Source organism: Lates calcarifer, linkage group LG7_2, assembly GCF_001640805.2.
Source record: "Lates calcarifer isolate ASB-BC8 linkage group LG7_2, TLL_Latcal_v3, whole genome shotgun sequence".
Classification (NCBI taxonomy): domain Eukaryota; kingdom Metazoa; phylum Chordata; class Actinopteri; family Centropomidae; genus Lates; species Lates calcarifer.
This window is the reverse complement of record NC_066854.1, coordinates 4,954,868-4,973,847: the sequence shown is the minus strand read 5'-3', so window position 1 is coordinate 4,973,847 and position 18,980 is coordinate 4,954,868. Positions and strand designations below refer to the sequence as shown.

Sequence of the window (18,980 nt, the reverse complement as noted above, 5' to 3'; positions counted from 1 at the left end):
CACATGTGCAGTTTACACAGATGATGGCTGCAGATTTAAATCTTAAAATTCATGGTGTGTGTTGAAACAATGTGTCAGACAGATGCAAGCGTCTCATTTCTATCTGGCAAACATCAATTCTGCTGGCACATTTAACTGTGCTAGCTACTTAAGCGAATGTTAGCTCCATGAGTTGATTCAAAACAGTCTCCAAACCAATAAAAACCAATACCAAATTGTAACTTAGCTCAGGTGACATTGGCTGCAGTTGCTTGAGTGTAAACTTCCCCAGCTTCCCCGATAAAGAGCAGGACAGAGCTGCTAATGTCTGCCTAAACTCTAATAGCATTGGACAAACTTACACACAATAGAGAACTATTAAACAGTAGATGTCCCACTCAAGGATGTGTAACCCCACAAACAACTGAGGGCAGCAACAAGGAGGTAATTGAGTTCGCAAGACATGCAGACAATTGCAGTTTATGTTAAAGCAGATTAACAGAGTGTTTAATCCATTCCTTAGACCTTTGCTCGTGTTTGTGGTTTTGTAAACGCCTAAAACAAGCCTGACAGACCTGCTGTGCCTATTAACAGTTGCTAAGCTATGATTGGACAAATGCCGTTTGAGGGAAGGTTGTAATCCTGTCTTTGCAGGGTACAAAAGGCAAAAGAGATTTTTTTTTTTTTTTTTCTTTTTCAATCCTACCATCTCATCTTCTCTCATTTCCTCTCCTTACAGATTACAGCAGTATGAGAGATAGATTTCCCCCCAGACACAGGTGAAGAGGGGCTGATGTTAAAAGTGGAGGCATGCCAGCTGGTGTGTAATCACTGTTTTAACCTCCCTCTCGGTCATTAATCATAGTCAACATACTCAGGCAGGGATGTGATCCCCCAGCCTTGTCCACCCCGCACAGCCTCACCCATACATGGGAGCTGACGACCGGGAAGTCTGAGACAGGCAGCTAATCAGGAAGCCTACGGTGAAAAAGCTGCAGACCTGGATTAAGAGTATTTATTTAAATAAGTAGTGATTTAAAAAGTCAGTATTAATTTAAATGTATTTGAAGCACCAAGCCTTACTGGAGGTTGGACTTACACCTGTCGTTTAAAATCTGCAGTGAGCACAGCCCAAGACCACCACATGACACACACCTGAGTTTTTCGGAGGGGGGTTAAGTAGCATGTCAATGCAGAGTGCATTAAATTCAAGTTAATCTTAGACTCAAGGATGTGGATCTTAAGCATTGGCATGATGAGGTTTAGAATAACAATTGGTACATTATCTACAGGTTGCTCAAGATTTAATTTGTTTTTGAAAAACATCATACAAACATGCTAGGTAAGGTCGCTATTATCTGACATTTTCAAAGAAGAGATGTTTATGTGACAAATCATACCAATGCAGCTATTGAATATTCACCAAGAAATGACTTGTTAAGTGGTGCCATAAAAAGGACGACACAAATTTCAACCACATACGACACATCCAAAACAACAATACAAGGTTTGATTTAAATCACTGGTGAGATACCTGGCTGGTGTTTCTGGAATCACTGTATGTATATTTAGGATGTTCAGCTGTGGATTATCAGCTGGTATTCGGAGGCTCACAAAGACAGTGTTTGCAATATTAAGGGAAAGAGAAACTACATTTTGTGAAACAATTGTCTCCAGATGAGGATTTACATAATGTCATCCAAACTATTCCACGCCACATTTATAACAACTTTCCATCTTTGCTCCAGTTCTTCACAGGCCCCATTTCCTTCTCAGTCATTTCTGATTTACATCATATTTCTCTGCAGTATTGAAACCAGAAACTTATTAGCTGCTTTAAATCTAGAGGATATGGGTTCAAGAACCTGCGACCCCACAAAAGCTTGGCATTGATGCTGCTCCATATAATTCAGTTTGGCTCCCAAGTCATCACTTATGATTTATGTTCATTAGGCACGGCGCTGCTGTTGTGCAATTCATTTCTCCTCAATAAACAGTGAGAGCGAGACAAGCTGCAGCTTCATAAAATACCACAAGCATCTTCTTGAGTAGCGGCTGTGAAAAATGCAGCTAACAGGCATCAGCTGTTGTCCTCACCACCTCCCACTTCCTTCCAATGGTTGTAAAGTATGAAGTGCATTAGTGAGATAACACCTCTATTACTTTTAACAATATTGCTGTTCCTCAGTGGCAACCCGCTGTTGGTTGTTAGTCACACTTATCAACTCAAGGGAAGCACAACTTCAAAAGGCGCTCAGATCTGAGCCAAGCAGTCAGCCATTAGAGAAGAAACAACATATTAGCCTTGCTGTGTTTGATGGCTCCTTCTTCCAACTTAGAATGACAGTGTGAAATTAGACAAAACTGATTTGGAGCAGACCTTGAAAGTTCAACCTCAGGACAGCTTTGTTTGTTCTCGCAATTCCAGCTCTAACTAAAACTACAGTCCTGAATGAAGTTGAAAACAGCATAATACAGATGAAAGCATTTTCATTATTGTCTTGGCCTTTGGTATATCTTTCCACATTTAAAGGCCCAAGTAACTGCCCTGTTCAACAACCACCACACGACAAGCATACAAGAAACTACACATATAAAGCTAGACAACTAACAAGTGACAAATCTTAATCAAAAATCTCAATAATCTTTCAGAGGAATATAAAAATCTACATCGAGGGAAGTTTGCAGTGCATTCCATTTAAAAGCTGCATGTATAGTAGTACCTAAAACAGTGTAAAAGATAATTATGCTTCATCACTTATGACAAATTTTGTACACATCATTTCTGCATATCTTAAACTTAGTGCAGTTCCTTGCTTATATCTTGTAACTACATTGCATGATCTAGTATAACTTTACCCCTGTATTCCATACATCTCTGCAAAGCGATCTAAATTCATTAAAAATGTAGAATACAACCAAGCTATTGTACTATACCCAACGGTAATTTTACTTTTGTGGTCTCTATGTGCATGTTTGCTTGATTAGTTATTGTGCTTTACTTCCTGAGGGGACTGAATATTGATCTTTTGCTGGTGATACTTTATTTCTTCCTGGCATGAGGGACAATGTAAATAATTTAGGGAGTGCCCAGTAGCCTGCTGGATAAGACACATACCACATAACCACAATGTCCACAGTTTGATTCCTTGCCAGGGACCTTTGTTGCAAAAGATACCAGAAAAAAGAAAACAAAGTTATTTGACAGTTAATATATATTGTGTGAGTTTAGTTTTCTTAGTTTACCTCTAGTTTACGTAATCTTATCTCTTTCTGATATGCAGTCACTATAGTTGAATTTGTTGTCCAATACTCATTCACAGTTTCAACATTTCTTCCAGTAAAACCTCTAACGGCCAACTGCTGTGTTCAGCCTTTATTGGAGAGGTGTTCAGGAGAAGCTCACCGCATAGCTATGCACCTACACACATAGTGAGGGCAGAAGAACATGAAAATACAGAAGCCTTTAATTCTGCACAGAAAACCTAGAGTGACTTTAAATTTTGGGGTAAAATGTTGTACATCAATCTTGAGTGATGGTCTACAAAATAACTATTCATATGACTTAGCGGGAGTGCTGTGACAGGATAGGATATACTTGGTGTTGTCTGCATTTATATTTTTTTTAAGACGTGATATCTGGCAATAAGATGAGAGTATATTGTCTGATTTATGGTTTTCTGGCTGATTTTAGCTGAAACCAGAGGACTGTTCTACGTCTGCGCACACATAACACCATAACAGGTAAACAAACCTGTAACAGCACTACACTTTATTAATAATTCAGCTGTTTAGATTTATATGTTCTGCAATAGTATAGTATGAAGACGGACCTCTCAGTCAGTTTGGGAGTACAGTATGTATCTGTGTTTGTTTTTAATTGTGGGTGGCCACATTTGCTTCTGTTTGAACCACAGGATACACTGTGCTTTTTCTCTGCACTGTACCTGCAATGCTGCCATGCATTTCAAATAAATACTGTGCTATACGTGTTGTAAGACGCACCACAAGGCTCGATCTTTTAAGTACATGATTCATACTCAATATATAATCAGTATGTGTGGACTGTGGTGTATATTTTTTGTAGAACTTGACACCACATGGTGCTGGGTTATCACAGTCAGAATTTCCTTTTTCTGATTGAGTGATTACGATAAAATGGTAAGCTATGCTCTCCTTCATCTAAAACTACACCTACGACATGCTCTCCTGCTGAGGCTCTTTACTGATTTTGGCAACTCAAGTCACTACAGACCCCAGGGAAATAAGAGAGGAGGCCAAGCCAACACTGCTGAATTCAAAGTCACTCAAAAACATGGTCACACAGGAGTGACAAAATAAAATCAACTGCGTTTCAAAACAAAACAGAGCTATAATGCATGTTAGTCATTCTGTCACTCAGTGCATAAACAAAACATTGTTTCAAACATTTTCGCTTTGACAATATGTTTGCACTCAGTAATAGTTCCCCCGCTATAAGAGTTCACAACAATCACTCAGACCATTCTTTTTTTTAAATTTTGTATTCATAATAAGAGTGGCACACTGTACAGTATGTCCTCAGCTTCCCTAATCTTTCTCTGGGCTCTCTGTATCACTGTATACAGCTGTGATTGGGTAGTTTACTTCCACCCCCCACAAACATCAAAATACTGTATGTGCTGTGGAGGGTGAGTTTGGTTGAGATAAGTTTGTTTGGCCCCTGGGGAGCCTAGCGGGAGCAGACTACAGTCCATTCAGCTGTCAGAGCAGCGAAGGGCATTTCGGACACCGAAAAGCTCATTTGTGCATGTCCACAAGCACGGGCCAGAGAGTCAGGCTGTTGTCATTCTGACCAGGTTAACAGAACAATTAGTAAGATGGAAAGGGGGGAAACAGGTAGAGACAAGAGGTAATATTTAGTACTTATATAAACATATTTCCTAAGTAATGTTGTACTATTGCTTTAAACAATTAGTGGATGAATAGATTAGTCGATCAACAGAAAATTGACAATTTTGATTTTTTATAGTAGTATAGTTTTTATAGTTATTATTTGCAAAAATGCTAAATATTTGCTGTTTGTTTGTAGCTTCTTGAATGAAAGAATATTTATTATCTTTTATATTACTGCAATACTGTTATTTTCAACATTTTATAGACTAAGCACTAGTAATGAAAGTAGTCATTGGTTGCAGCTCTGGCTGAATCTCATTCATGGTAATCAAAAATGCCCTATGGCCTTGAACCAGTTGTTAATGTTCATTCAGTATTTGGTTGGGTTTTTCTAAGGCCATGAAAAAAGAAATTTCTGCATTTTCACTGGAATCAATTTTGCTGTTGAATCATTTTACAAGCCTTTGTGTACACCAGTTCAAATGGGAATATCTAAAAGTGTGTTAAGGACTTTAACTCTATCCACCGTGGTGCTGCTAAAATGTGAAAACTGTACATTAAATCTTCAATTATAAAGGAACTCTTAAGAATTTCTATGGCTCAGGCAGGGCAAAGCCTCTGCAGAAATAGGTTCTTTTGCAGCCGAACCTTCTGCATCAGTTGCCAGAGGGGACTTTTGTGAAGTGACAGTAGAGTGGATGGCCTGGGTCATGTGCTATTATTGTATTTTTGTGTGAAATTGCTACATCAATGAGGGCAGGTAGGTTGGGAGTGGAGAGGCTTACTAAATGTGTTCCAGCCTTTCTGATATTCAGAGGATTTTTTTTTTCCTTGCTTCTTCTGACTGTGACTATGGTGATGAAAAACAGATGATTATACAACAAGAGAGGTGGAAGACAGAAATGTTCCAACAGTCTGCACATAACTCAATGTACGATTGAAACAAGCATCAATCTCTATTATATCTATCATCTTAGTCTCGTCGGTCCAAATGGGGAGAAAATATGTCATGTTTTTGTTCAAACCAATTTGAATTACCACAGAAGAAGAGAACCATTGTGATAATGACAGTTAAGACTTGCATGTTTAAAGACCTCTCTCACACTGCTTTCAGTTCAGCTCAGTTCAAAACAAAAAAGTTAAAGCTGCATGCAGAGTTAGCAAGCAAGCATTTTTAAAGATAATCCTGGCAAAATTTCACATATGACTTTTTATCAAGGAATGCACTGAGAAGACCAAAAGCAAGAATGTAGAGATTCTGCTAACAAGTAGGCTATTGTTTGTTATCAAAAAACTGATATATTTTATTCCTTTGTGCCATGGAGCTGCATTGTTTTTCTAAAGCGAGTACAAACACATCCATGAGCCACACTGTACACTGGGTAACACTTTCCTCATTACAATGAACATGGGCACTATAGTTTATTTTAAATCAGTTCCACATACACCATCAGGATGCTGTAAATACTTACTAGTCAAACTACCAAATGTATATTCATTCACAGCCAAAAATAGTCTCTAATAAATGCACTAATTGCTTCTTTTTGACTAACATTTTCAAAAAACTAAAATGCTCAGCTTTTTTACTTGAAAACTACGTATTTGTGACCCATATTTTAAGATGTGCGCCTTCAGGAGTGAATGAGATTGGGCCTGAATCCCACAGACATGGTGAGTTTCATGGAATTTGTTGACAATAAGAAAAAGAAATTGAAAACAGCATCCTTAACCTTTAAGTACAGACAACCACAGCTATATATTTTTAGTCACAAAAAGTGACTACAGTAAAATAAAAAAAGGTGTATAAAAACAAAACAGCAGAAACGGCAGATGTGTTTTCTACAAATTGGAACATTAGAGACGTGCAAATGTATTTTTCTGTGTGACAGGTAACTACCTGAATGGATCATTTAATCGATATTGGTGACAACATAAGGGCCAAGAGTAAGGGAGAACATCTGAGAACAAGCCATGCTAGTGGGTTTGTGAGGCTGTATTTGACCACAGCAGTAATAAACTGCTAAACTAAACTGCACATAGCAACATGTGTTTTTTTAGACAATTTTGAAGCTGTGTTGAACCCAATGTCACAGTGTCCCAGAATGTCACAGAGACAGGTTTAAAATGATTAAAATCATGTGTCCTGTTTTAGAAATGTAATGAACATCACTGCACTCAAAAAATACTGCAAATACCTGTCTGCTCTCTGAGATCACCACCATTTGTTCACCCTGCACAAAACTGCTTATTATGTGAATAGTCCTTGATTTTGAAACCAGTGAAACTACCTTTAATGAAGGCTTTTACTTTGTGATTTTTTCTTTTTTTGAAGTTACAAAAGACACATCCTTGAGAAAGGTCTGTGCACATTCATTGAACGTATTATGAAGAAAGGGACATCCTTTGTTGCCTTGGTGAATTACAACAGCATTTACAGTTCTTAAGATCTCACGTTTTCTTTTTAAAATCCCCTTGAGGATGTCCTTATCCTCAGACCACTGACTGATTGATCCAATTTTCTGATTAATACCACTCACCCAAAATCATTTAAGGACTCACACACTTGCTCCAGTGCGTAGCTTACTTAATAGGACACACTTCCATGAGAAAGGCGCTGAATGAGACACTGGGGCACTTTGAATTCTTGTGTTGCTAACAGCATCCTTGGTCTCACAGGTAAAGAACTTCTGAGTAGATCAAGAGTGCTGCAGACCAAGACTGCTGTCTGTCCAAGTCCTTTGGCAATGTCTATTAATCCGGTTTCATCAGGTCAAAATCCTGTTCTCGAGATCAAAACAATTTTTGAAGTCTGAGATGGTCTTTTGATGTTACTAAAAAATCGAAATGACCGAAGGTCTTTAAACCAGTGGTTAAGATAAAAAAAAAAAAAACTCTAGATTTCTTTTTTTTTTTTCAGTAGTCTGGGGACAAAGTATGTCTCTCTTTGTAGCCTCTCGTTTCATGGAAACATGTCAAGGAGCTGTCATTCCTCATAAAAAAATAAAACTGAACTCAATAAAAAGGACAGTTGAAGGTTGCTGCTTGAGGATTTTGAGTAAATTGCTTAAAAAGTAAAGAATAAATTACTTTTCATCACAAAATTCGAAGATGCAACATCTTTGTGACAAATTTTAAATTGAAATCACAGCCATGCTTTAAAATGGCAATGTACCAAATATACAAAATATCACTTCTGAACTGTTACAAATTTAACTTTCCACTTAAAATTAAATGTTCAGTGTCTTCTTCAGAATTATTTTCATTTTTCATAACATGGAGACAGATTTTCTTTAGATGGGACTTCATTTTTGTTACATTTTTATGCCAAGAAATAAGTCACTGATCAAAATCTCGACCAGAGACAGAAGAAAGGGAGAAGTTAACACTGCCTTTCCTGACTCAGTTACACAGCAAAATACCTTTACATTTTCTCACTTTCATGCTAATGCAATAGAAACTGTAGCTGTACAAAGAGAAATTCATTGTAATCCAGCAAATGTGAATGTAATGCAAAAAATGGATGTTGATTTAATTATAAAAATACATTTTGAGGCCAAACTTGAAAGTGATTCTAATTTTTGAATTAAACTTTTCAGTCTAATTGCCCATAAGCTACTCTTATCTCCATGCTCTCACTTTCCTAAATCTCAAATTGCTGCATGTCTCAAACTGTTTCTCTTTAATGTCCTCAACTGGTGAAGAAATAACCATGTTCCTGAGCCAGAGCTATACTGGTGAATGCACCGTGATATAAAGTTGATCATTCAGATTTAATTAGTGGCACTTCATGGATAGTCCATGTGAAAAATACACTTCATAGGCTACTAATTTAGCTGCACAAGAAAACTTTGATTGTGGGGAGACTTTAAATTGAGACATTTATTTTGGTTATAGCTTGTCTCTGCAGCACATGTGAGTAATGAAAGGCTATTGATATCAGCGCCTCTCAGCCTGGTGCTGTATTTACATGCTGTAGCCTCATATGACCTTTCCACATAAATCCACTATCTGCTGAAACTGGCTGTAAATCGGGGATTTTACAGAGCAGACCGCCACTTTTTTTTATTACATTTCTCAATTACAGAGCAGGGTGAGGATGTGCAAGAAGACAAGGCAGTAATGATCAAACAAACTCAGCTTCCTGTGCCCTTTCAACTAATCTGACCTCTCCTCTACTGTCTATCGTAACGTGGCTCAAAGCTGCAAAGTCTAGATTCAAATGCTATGGTCACACTACACATATATTTGCTTGCTTAAGGTCATGAGGCTAAAAATATTAAAAATCTTACATGAAAAGTCTGGTTTGAGGAACATTTAAGACATTCAATGACAAATGATAAGGAAAAATGTAGAAACAATGCAACAATGCTATCTTGGGTAAAGTTGGTTGTATTTAATGGATTTTAAATCCAAGAGCAGGAGAGATCTGTAACATTAAGCCTACACAGTGGACATGCTTAATGTTGTTATTAATGATATGTGTTACTATTTTAGGTCCTAAGCTAGTATGCCTACATGTTTTTGACATGTTTCTCCATTCATTTTAAGTTTTTGTGTGACTATACACACTTTTTGAAATATTCAAACCCTATTCTCTGGATTTTTGCTGGTTCAAGATTTGCTTCATCCAATCCACTCGCTGCTGGCTGAGCTAAAAAATATGCACTGTGACTATCTGAATAGAGGACATGGCGGTTGGCGAGGAGGAAAATTCATGCAGTGCCAGCTGGGATCCCGAGGTAGTCGAGCTTTCTTTAAAAGCACGTAATTCATATACTTAGCAGCTGGACATTCACAGAGGCCACAAAGCCACAAATGTGTATCTGAATAAAACATGCATCATAAAATCAGATAACAGGGACTTTTCTAAACCTCATGGGCCCATATAAAAGTTATACATCACTGATAAACAAAATTAATTGCCCTCTCTCTTTCCCAGAGTTAATTGCCTTTGGGTGTTTCATGCTACAGCTTAGCTCAGTGTTTGTTTTTAAAATATTTATTTATTCATATAGAAAATTATTATTCTTTACGTTCTCTCTCTCTTTCTCTCTCCCCTGCTGTCATATTTTGCTCTCAAGCTCTCTTGATTTTCCTTGCCAGTCGAATGCAAAGGTCCAAGGTGAGCAACAGTAGAAATTTTCTGTCATGAATAAACCATTTCATGCCCTCACACAACACCACTATTAAACTATTTACTGTTTGAATCAGCACAGCTATTACTGTACATCCTTGCATACCACAACAGGAGATGTGTTATATTACCACTTTTACCACAAGTGTGTTTTAAAGAGTCACCCCAATGGTCAAGCTGAAACACGCACTGACTCCTACACTTAACTGTATGAGCACACGTAATTCTGAAATTTTAAATGGGATCAGCAGGAGTAAAAAATAGGATATTTATTTTTCTAAACTTATTTGAGGCCACAGAGCTTGTCTTTATTCCCCAACCAGCTGTATCAAGTTGGAGGATGTCTATCTTTAATTAAACATTTCTCTAGCGCTACTGTCTCCTCCTCATACCAAATTAATGCACAATCACACTTTGCATTCTTGCTGTTGCTTCAGCAATACATAATAGTAAGATGATACAATTTACACCATGACCTAGGCATATTTTTACTCTAATTGGCTTGTGAACATTATTTCTGTCAGATGGCTTAGGTGGAAAAAACAACTGATCGGTGTTCAAAAATAAATATACAAACAAGATGTGATTGTTAAAGTACAGGCATAATTGCTAAAATAAATGGATTTTGGATGTGCTTTTATAATTCCCAATTTAGGGATCATACAGAGATTTGGCAGGCTTCAGGATATCAAATGAAAAGCTTTTTTACACCTTTCACATGATATTAGAAATGCTTGTTTTTAGAATTTTAAAACAGAGTCCACACAAAATGTGTGTGGTAACTGATGCCTCCCTTAAGATACTGCTACAAATGCTACAATACCACAAAACAACAAAGGCAAAAATAGGCTATCCATCTTTATTTACTCCTCAGGCTTCTCTTTCTATGAGACTGAGTATCAGCAGCAAAGCTCAGCTTTCGCTTTGTTTTTCAGGCAGAAAACTTTTCCTATTGGCTGCAAAAGATTTTATCTACATGCCTCAAGAAAGGAGATTGCAGTCACCCTGGACCCAGAGCCAGACCACAGGGTATATATGTATACTGTATATCTGGGGATATTGTGAAAATGTTCATGGGACAAATAAAATAAGGTTTGAAATTTCTAAACAGATCAAACTCCTCACATGAGAGCTAAATCAAGAAACTGCTCATGGTCAGGTGGTTAGTGACAGGACACTCTAGCTCATTTAATCACATCTTCCTGTAAAGGCCTTCATGCTCACATTCCTGCTGACATCTGCTTACAGCTGTATCTACCAACAGAATCCCTCTCCACCCTCTACCTGCATCCGCTGTGCTCTGTTTGAATGCACCCTGGAGGGCATATTAATTCCCACTGGTGGATTATTATAATGCTCCTCGAGTGTTAGTTAACATGTTGCTATGGATTTCGTGCTGTTATGGTGATTTCCAACAACAGGGAGCAACCCCAAGAGCTACATCTCACCAACAGACCAAACTGTAACTGCACTGGCTTTGAGACACGAGTGTTTCCGACAGAACTAAAGGTGAGTGTGTGTCAAAAACACTGCTTGTGGCTTGTTCACAATGACCAGGTGTCTATTTGTGTTTCTGTCTGTTAATACTTGTCAAACCAAACAACAAAGAAAATTAATACAGGAAAGAGCATACAGCCTGAGCCTGGGCTTCACTTCTATCTTGCATGAGTGACTTTCTCTTCTCAGATTAATTTGAATAATCTTTTGAGGCTTAGACTTAGCTTGTATCTTCCGCACTTTTCAGCCACTACGTTAACACATAATGTCACTCACTGCGGGATTTGTTTCAGCCTAAATATTTTTACAGAGGAAGCGGAGACTTTCCTAGCCTCTGTTCTTGATAATAGGCTCCACTATATAACGCAAAGGTCATCATAACCAGAAATATAATCACTTGGCCTGAATGGTGAAATGTTATTCAAACTCATTTTAGGATTTTTTCAGACTTTAAACACTAGTTACAACTTTGTATCCAGCAAAAAGCATCCAGCAGTGATCACAGCAGACGATGATTCCTGTTGCACCCTGAACATAGCAATAAAGCATGCATTTGCTTGTTCTCACACTGAGCACCTTGAAATCAGGTTCTTCATGACTACAACTTAAACCCAAGTTAAATTTAGACTGAGTTGGAAGACGAGTAAATGTAAAACAAGTTTAGCTAAACACAGAAAATGTTCAAGCATCATCAGTGATATCTGTATCATGTCCCTACCTCACTATCTCTCACACACACAAGCACACATGTAATCACAGTACTTAAACGCCCCCCACCCAGCCAGCACACTTCATCTGTGTCCATGTCTCAGAGTGATTAATGGTTGCTCATTGTGCCTCACACTCACCTGCATTCAGCTGTTTGATTGATGGGACTGTATGCTTGACAGATGGACAGATGTGGCATGGCAGAGCACCCAGGCAGGGAGCAACACCTCGGTCCTGCATCTCTCTACACGGTGAGGACAGAGAGAGAGAGAGACAGAGAGAGACAGAGAGAGAGAGAGAGGAAAAAAGAAAATGAATTTGCCATTTTCAAAATGCAAATGGCTCAGATTTTGTTTTCCTCTGTTATAAGCTGGTCAAAAAAGCAACTGGTTGACATTTTGGGAAAATATCACTGAGAACACATGAAACGAAAGTGACAGGTGACCAGGTTTATGTGCCCTCTGAGGGCATGTTGTTACTATGAAGCTTTTTGATAGAAAAAGCATTGCCTCTGGGCTTCCTAGTGGCTCAGTTGGATACAGTACATGCTTCACAAGTGCAACATCCTTGGTTTGTAACATTTCTTAACTGGGCTCGGACTCAAAACACATCCAGGAAGCATATGAAATATGATGATGAATATGAACTTGAAAATCAACTAAACCTTCGGAAACTATGCAACAAACTCTAACAAAGAGTACGCAGCCAGCCATGCTCTGATGTAGAAGCTGAGGTCAAAACTGAGGTAAGAATAAAGACTAGAGAACGGTACGGAACAGGAGTAAAGCTATGAGTACAATCTGGACAAACTAACCCAGATACTGATGAAAGCTAATGAAGATGAAGAACAAGTGGGTGAGCAGGTTTTAAGTCTAACGAACAGGCTGAGACCCACTAGTGGACCAGAGAGGGTACTCGTCCCATATTTCTACATAATGATAAACTAAGCAGCTTTTCAGGATGCTGTTTGTAGATGGTGGTGCCATTTGATACTAAGTGGAAATATTATTCATAATTTTATAACCACATTTTTATTTAATTTTAATAATTTAATTTTTTTATTTAATTTTGTTTACCATTTTATATTTTCTGTTTCAGCATCTTTGTCTGTAATTCACTGCTGCTGCTGCTGCTGCCTATCGAGGCCAGGAGACTGCTGAAAAATAGATTTTTTAATCTCCATGAGGCTCTCCTGGTTAAATAAAAGTCAATATCAACTACAAGCTAAATCCCACCTCCACTGTGCCATTAAAAATGCAATCCACACCAATTCTCTAAATAGCTTCTTCAAGAAAGCATCTAAGCATCTGTCCTTTTTTACGTTTCACAGCAGATACACATTTTCACATTAACAGTCTTGAAAAATAGAAATATTGTGAAAACCCCCTGCGGAGAACTTCCTGACAGACATGAACCAATATAGAACATTAGCAGCTGTGTCATTATTTCAATTAATCATCACCTATTTCTAAAACAAGTTGCATTTTGTTGTATGTGACACCTTTTCTCTTCTATTTACCCATATCACTAAAGCTCACTGTGCTGAATTTGAGCAACAAAGAAGAAGCAGCAGAGAGAGAGATAGTGAGAGAGGGACTCTCTATTCTGGGCTGGTGGTGCTGAAGTGAAAGCAGTGGTTACTGTAGGAGCAGCAGACAGAGCCATAAATCATATGTCTACTAATGGCAATTCCAAATGAGCCCTCTCATCAGACAAGACAAGTGCCTTGCTTTGTGTGCTACTTCAGGCTCCACTATAACATCTGTGCACTCTCAAGCTACTGTGCATGTGATGTGAGTCACCCTTGTATTCATTAGGAATTGTCTACTGAGCCCTAACAGATCAATTTAGCGAAAGGTGGAACAGATCTGAAAAGCAGACTGTGACAAACAATCAAGAACAAAATATTCCTCCTCTGAAACGTTGGGTGTTTCTCACAAAAATTTCAACCAAAATACAAAAATCTTTCTTTTCATTGTCCCGAGAAACATGCAAATTCTAATTACATTTTAATGGAGAACATGATATACAGTGCAATGTGTTTCCTCTGGCTACTTCAAGATATGAGTGGATTTTTTATCTCAGAACAGATCATGAGCAAAGCTACGTGTCAAAAATACTAGAATTTTATAAAACAGACAACAAGTGTGTACAAGTACACTTAATTATGCTTTCTTATAGGATCTTTGTAAAATATTGATGTTTCCAGAAAAAAACAGAGAGAATATCTACCCTATAGTGCTACACAATCATAAAAATACAAACAGTTAAATTTAAAGTGACCAGTGAGAGCTGGGGTGAGGGCTTTCAAGTGCACTCGTGCCAACATGAGGATAATCCAGCGGGTGATACGACACCACACTCTGAGACCATAAATTAAAAGTCATAGTCTGCAGCCTATGAGACCATGACACGATTTGATGTCTAACCCCAGAAGGGGTCAGTGTCTCTTTTTGAGTGCCAAAACCATTGAATGTTGGCTTTTGTTCCATTTGGCAAGCGTATAATGGAGTTTGAGAGGGGTATGCTGGTGCTGTACAGAGATAGGGACTGAATGGAGGAGAATGTAATTACTATACCTGTCTATGCAACAATAGCTAACCACCTTTGTCGCCCCTCACTCCACTTGAAGAAGCCAGACAGCAAGTGCCGTTGGATTGTAGGAGCACAAAAGCCGCCCTTGCTGCGACTCCCACATCAGTGTCTCGCACCCGTACTCAGACAAGAGAAAAGGGATATGTCACATTCATCTTTAAAAAGTAGATATGTGTATCTGGATGTGAATGTTTGCTTTTCTATCAAGCAAGGGCAATGTGTGTTTTCTTATTTATCTAAATACATTATGGCATAAAAAGTCTAATTTTTAAGATGAGACATAACCATGAAAGGAGGCAGCGTTATAGCAGACATAAACATGCAAACATAAAAAACAACTGTGTGATAAGAATCACAACTACTTAAAGGGAGGGAGGAATAAATAAAATGTCTGGTAGAGGCAGGTTCAGGTCTCAAATTTGGCAGCACATGTCGAATCATACCTCCTCAACATCCCATTTTCACTTTCATTCTGTATGAGCATGTTCTAGCTCATTTTTGGAGAATATATGCATGGAAGATCAAGATGTATTATTTTATCACACTGTTCCAGCAAATTAAATACTCATTAGTCTCCTAAATGATTGTGGATCAAGTCCTCTGATCTTGCCATGGGTGAAAGCACTGTTGGGAAGTTACACACAAAGTACAGAAGTATATGTTTCAGTTTTTTTCCAGTGTCAACCATAATTTCATACTTCTGGACAAGATGCAGACGGAAATTGTAGCGACAAGAGACCTGCTTAAGTATCTCTGGGTTTGAGGGTCAGTTTCATGTCTGCAGACCCCTCTATCTGCATACAGGCTATCACTTCTTTTCATATGAAATAAGTCAGTCTCTGTTTGATCCAATATGTCAGTACAGTCTCCACCTCCTCCATTTCTGCTCTTCTTGTGCCTACTGAGCAAGCAGTAGAAAATAAGATGCTCCCCTCAAGGTCATAACTACTGATTGCGATATACTATTGTCATAATCTAGTGTGGGAAACGCCAATATTCATTAAAATATAAAGTTGCATCATTTACAGCCCTTACTCCCCTCTGTTATATGCCCCTTGAGAAGGACGAACTGCTCATCAGGTGTCACAGCCTCCCACAACCTCTGAGCATCTTGTTTGAAATGCTGTCATAACTCCTCTGGATTATCATGTGGCATGAGCATCCCAATTATAGAGGAAATACAGTGTCATTGCACAATGATGTCACTCTATGATTAACTAAAATGATAAAGAGGAGGAGAAGGAGGAGAATATGGGTGATGATGGTAATTATGAGCATGGCAGGAATGATGATGAATGATGTAATACATGAATAAAATGACACAAAATAGCATAAAATTACATAAGATCTGATTCTGGGTGTGAATCTGCTCTTTGGATTTTATGTTTTTCTGTAAAGCACTGTGATCAAATCTTAGATTGGTTTAAAATGGTTCTATAAATAGAATGAAGTCCAAAACCAAAGCACTGGAACTTATATGTAGGAAAAAATGAAAGAGTTGTCCTTCAAAGAACTTGCTGCCTCAGTCAGCACTTGAAAAAGGAGCAGGAGCAGATGCTGTGGCTTGGCAGGTAAAAACCACTTGTCTTGTAAACAACAGAGCGTTGAGCTTCAAAGTCCAGGTACCTTGGTGTTTTATGAGATTGTCGACGATCACAGATTGTTTGGAGGGTACCTGCTGGCAAATGTAATCGGGCACTTGAGGGTTTTTGTTTTATTCTTTGTGGTTAAATTATATCCATTTTACATTTTATGTCTTCAGCTTAAACTACTAATGTATTCAAGGGGGGATAATGTATAATAAAGAGACATAGTCGCTGTTATCTGGATCAAATATGTGACATTTCAATAAGCTCTTATCATTGAGCCTCACTCTGACTGCAGCTCTTCACCATAAAATCTATTTTATTGCTGCTTTGACTCATTACAAGATTGATTTCTTAATGCACCAGGTGAATATGTTTCCACACAGGGCAGCGAATGAAACAGCACTCTTTTTCCTGTGTAATTTATTGAAATACAGTTTTGACAAAGCTGATCGAGCTAAATTAACTTAATTTAGAATTCAATTTAGCTATTCTCTACTACTACTATTCACTACTATACAGACAAATTTCACTCAGTAACTACAAAATTTTGATGATGGATGATGAACTTTAAAAATAAGGGGAATGAACTATTCAGATGCAAAATTCTGATGCAATAATACTGCTGACTTCATATTTGATAAGGAAGTTTTAAGCACCATCTAGCAGCCGTTTGTATTTAGATGCGGTGATCCCTGCAGCAGCTGGGGATTCAGTGTCTTGCTCAAGGACACTTCAGCAGCATGGACACTTTCCAAAACAGCGACTTGACTCTGATTTTCTGTTTTCAGAGACAAGAGTCTGTTTACCCACTGGGGCACACTGCCACTCCAGTGTTTTGCCATTCTTGCAACTTGAAAAGTGTCAAGCAAAGAACAGATTTCTTTTCATACTCTGGCCTTACTCACTTTTAGGTGACAGCTGCTGAGTTGGCACATGTGCATCATGCTCTTAAGCACAATCTTAGCTACGACAGCAGCGCTGACGATGCACAGACACAGAGGACACTCTGTGGATCTTTGTGACTCTTTGTGATTGGCAAAAAGATATCATGTGGAAGGACCAAAGCAAAAGCAATTTTCAGGAGCTGAGGGGAATATATTGAGGTCAAGTGAACTTCATTTTTTCCCCACATTCACTTTACATGAAGTCTGGTCTCTAACACATTCATTATGTCTGAACAGCGGCCCCATAACAGCTCATGGCACAGTCCTGAATACTGATTTCCTGAGCTCTGAGCGTGATGTATTCATGCAGTACTTACATTACATGTGACAGCGGTGGGGAGGTCTCAGTTGGGGGAGATGTCAAAGTTAAAGCCCTTGTTCCTTTTTTCTTTTTTTTTTTTGGTCTAAAAAGCCATGTACATATATCTTTGACTGGAACATTGCCTGCCCGCCCTTTTGTTCCATGATTTTGAGCTAAAGTGTCAAAATCAGCAAAGTGACATATAATTGTGATAAAGCAGACAATCCTAGGGGTTGAAAATCAAAACACATTTTAATTTATTTTGTTTAAAACGCAGTAGAGACCTTGATAAAGTCACAGAGGAAAACCACCCTCCAGCTTTCAAAAAGAAATCAAAAACCCAATAATTGCTCATATTCTGAACTGTGGGGGCTAATTTTCAGAAGTGCTCAGCTATCTTTGAAGTGCCCTGAAGAGCCCTCACACCACACCCAAACACACTCACAGACAAAGTGACAGAAAGAGAGCAAAAGGTAAAATGTGCTTGGATGCATGATTTTACGGGCCCTGCTTTAATGTCTGTCTGCGATTCTGCAAAAGGCATCTCACTCTCTAGGTTTATTGACCGGGTCCTTTCTGCCTCAGCTGCAATGACCATCAGATCAGCCATCCTTTGCTTCACAGTTTATGAACTTCAAAGCCGCGCGGCCAGAAGTGAGCAGATGATGGACTGCAGGGACGTTAAAGGGAGATAGCAAAAGAGCCAAGGCTCTGCTCCTAGCTGTTTAATTTCAAATGAGGGGGATGACAAGGCATCTTGCTAGTGGAAAGTATGGGTGGGCAGCTAGGTAGTAAATAAATCAGAGCAACAGTATACTAAGGCACAAGGCCCCATGATGCTTTGTAAGTAGGAAATAGGAGTTTCAGATCAATACACACATTTACAGAAGCCAGCAAAGAGGAGAGCTTGTTTGTGTTCTTCCAGCACTTTGGCTTGTGACTTTTGAGTATGCTGGATATTTCTAAGGAGTTGAGTAAAAAGTAGAGTGGTATTTTTCAGTGGTCAAAAAAAATAATCATTTCCTTTTGAACAGAAAATGAGATTAAACATTTGGAGATGTTTCCAAAGCAGGAATATGCCTTGTACACAGTCTTTTACCTCTCCAGATTTAGCACATTTTGGTGAAATGCATGGACGCTCGTTCGCCTTTTTGTCGAGACATAGATGAAAAGATCACTACCACTTTCAAAATGTCAAACTATTCCCTTTAAAGTCAGTTACTGAATAAATAAAAAGCCTTCCTCTTTCATTTGTCTCTGTTAGCAGCCACGTCTGGTATGGGCATAGATTTAATATCTCCTACAGTATAATGGCTGTTTGTTCTGCCGCATGTTCTGTACTAATGATTTCCATTAGT

At 38.5% G+C, this 18,980-nt stretch overlaps 1 long non-coding RNA gene across 1 annotated transcript in view; it reads right to left on the bottom strand.

The window, feature by feature from the left end:
- LOC127139128 (uncharacterized) overlaps positions 1-18,980 on the bottom strand; it is an 89,034-nt gene that overhangs the window by 57,759 nt on the left and 12,295 nt on the right. The window contains exon 5 of the long non-coding RNA XR_007809066.1: positions 12,334-12,437. This is a non-coding gene — a long non-coding RNA (uncharacterized LOC127139128). The remainder of the gene's footprint in view (positions 1-12,333; positions 12,438-18,980) is intronic.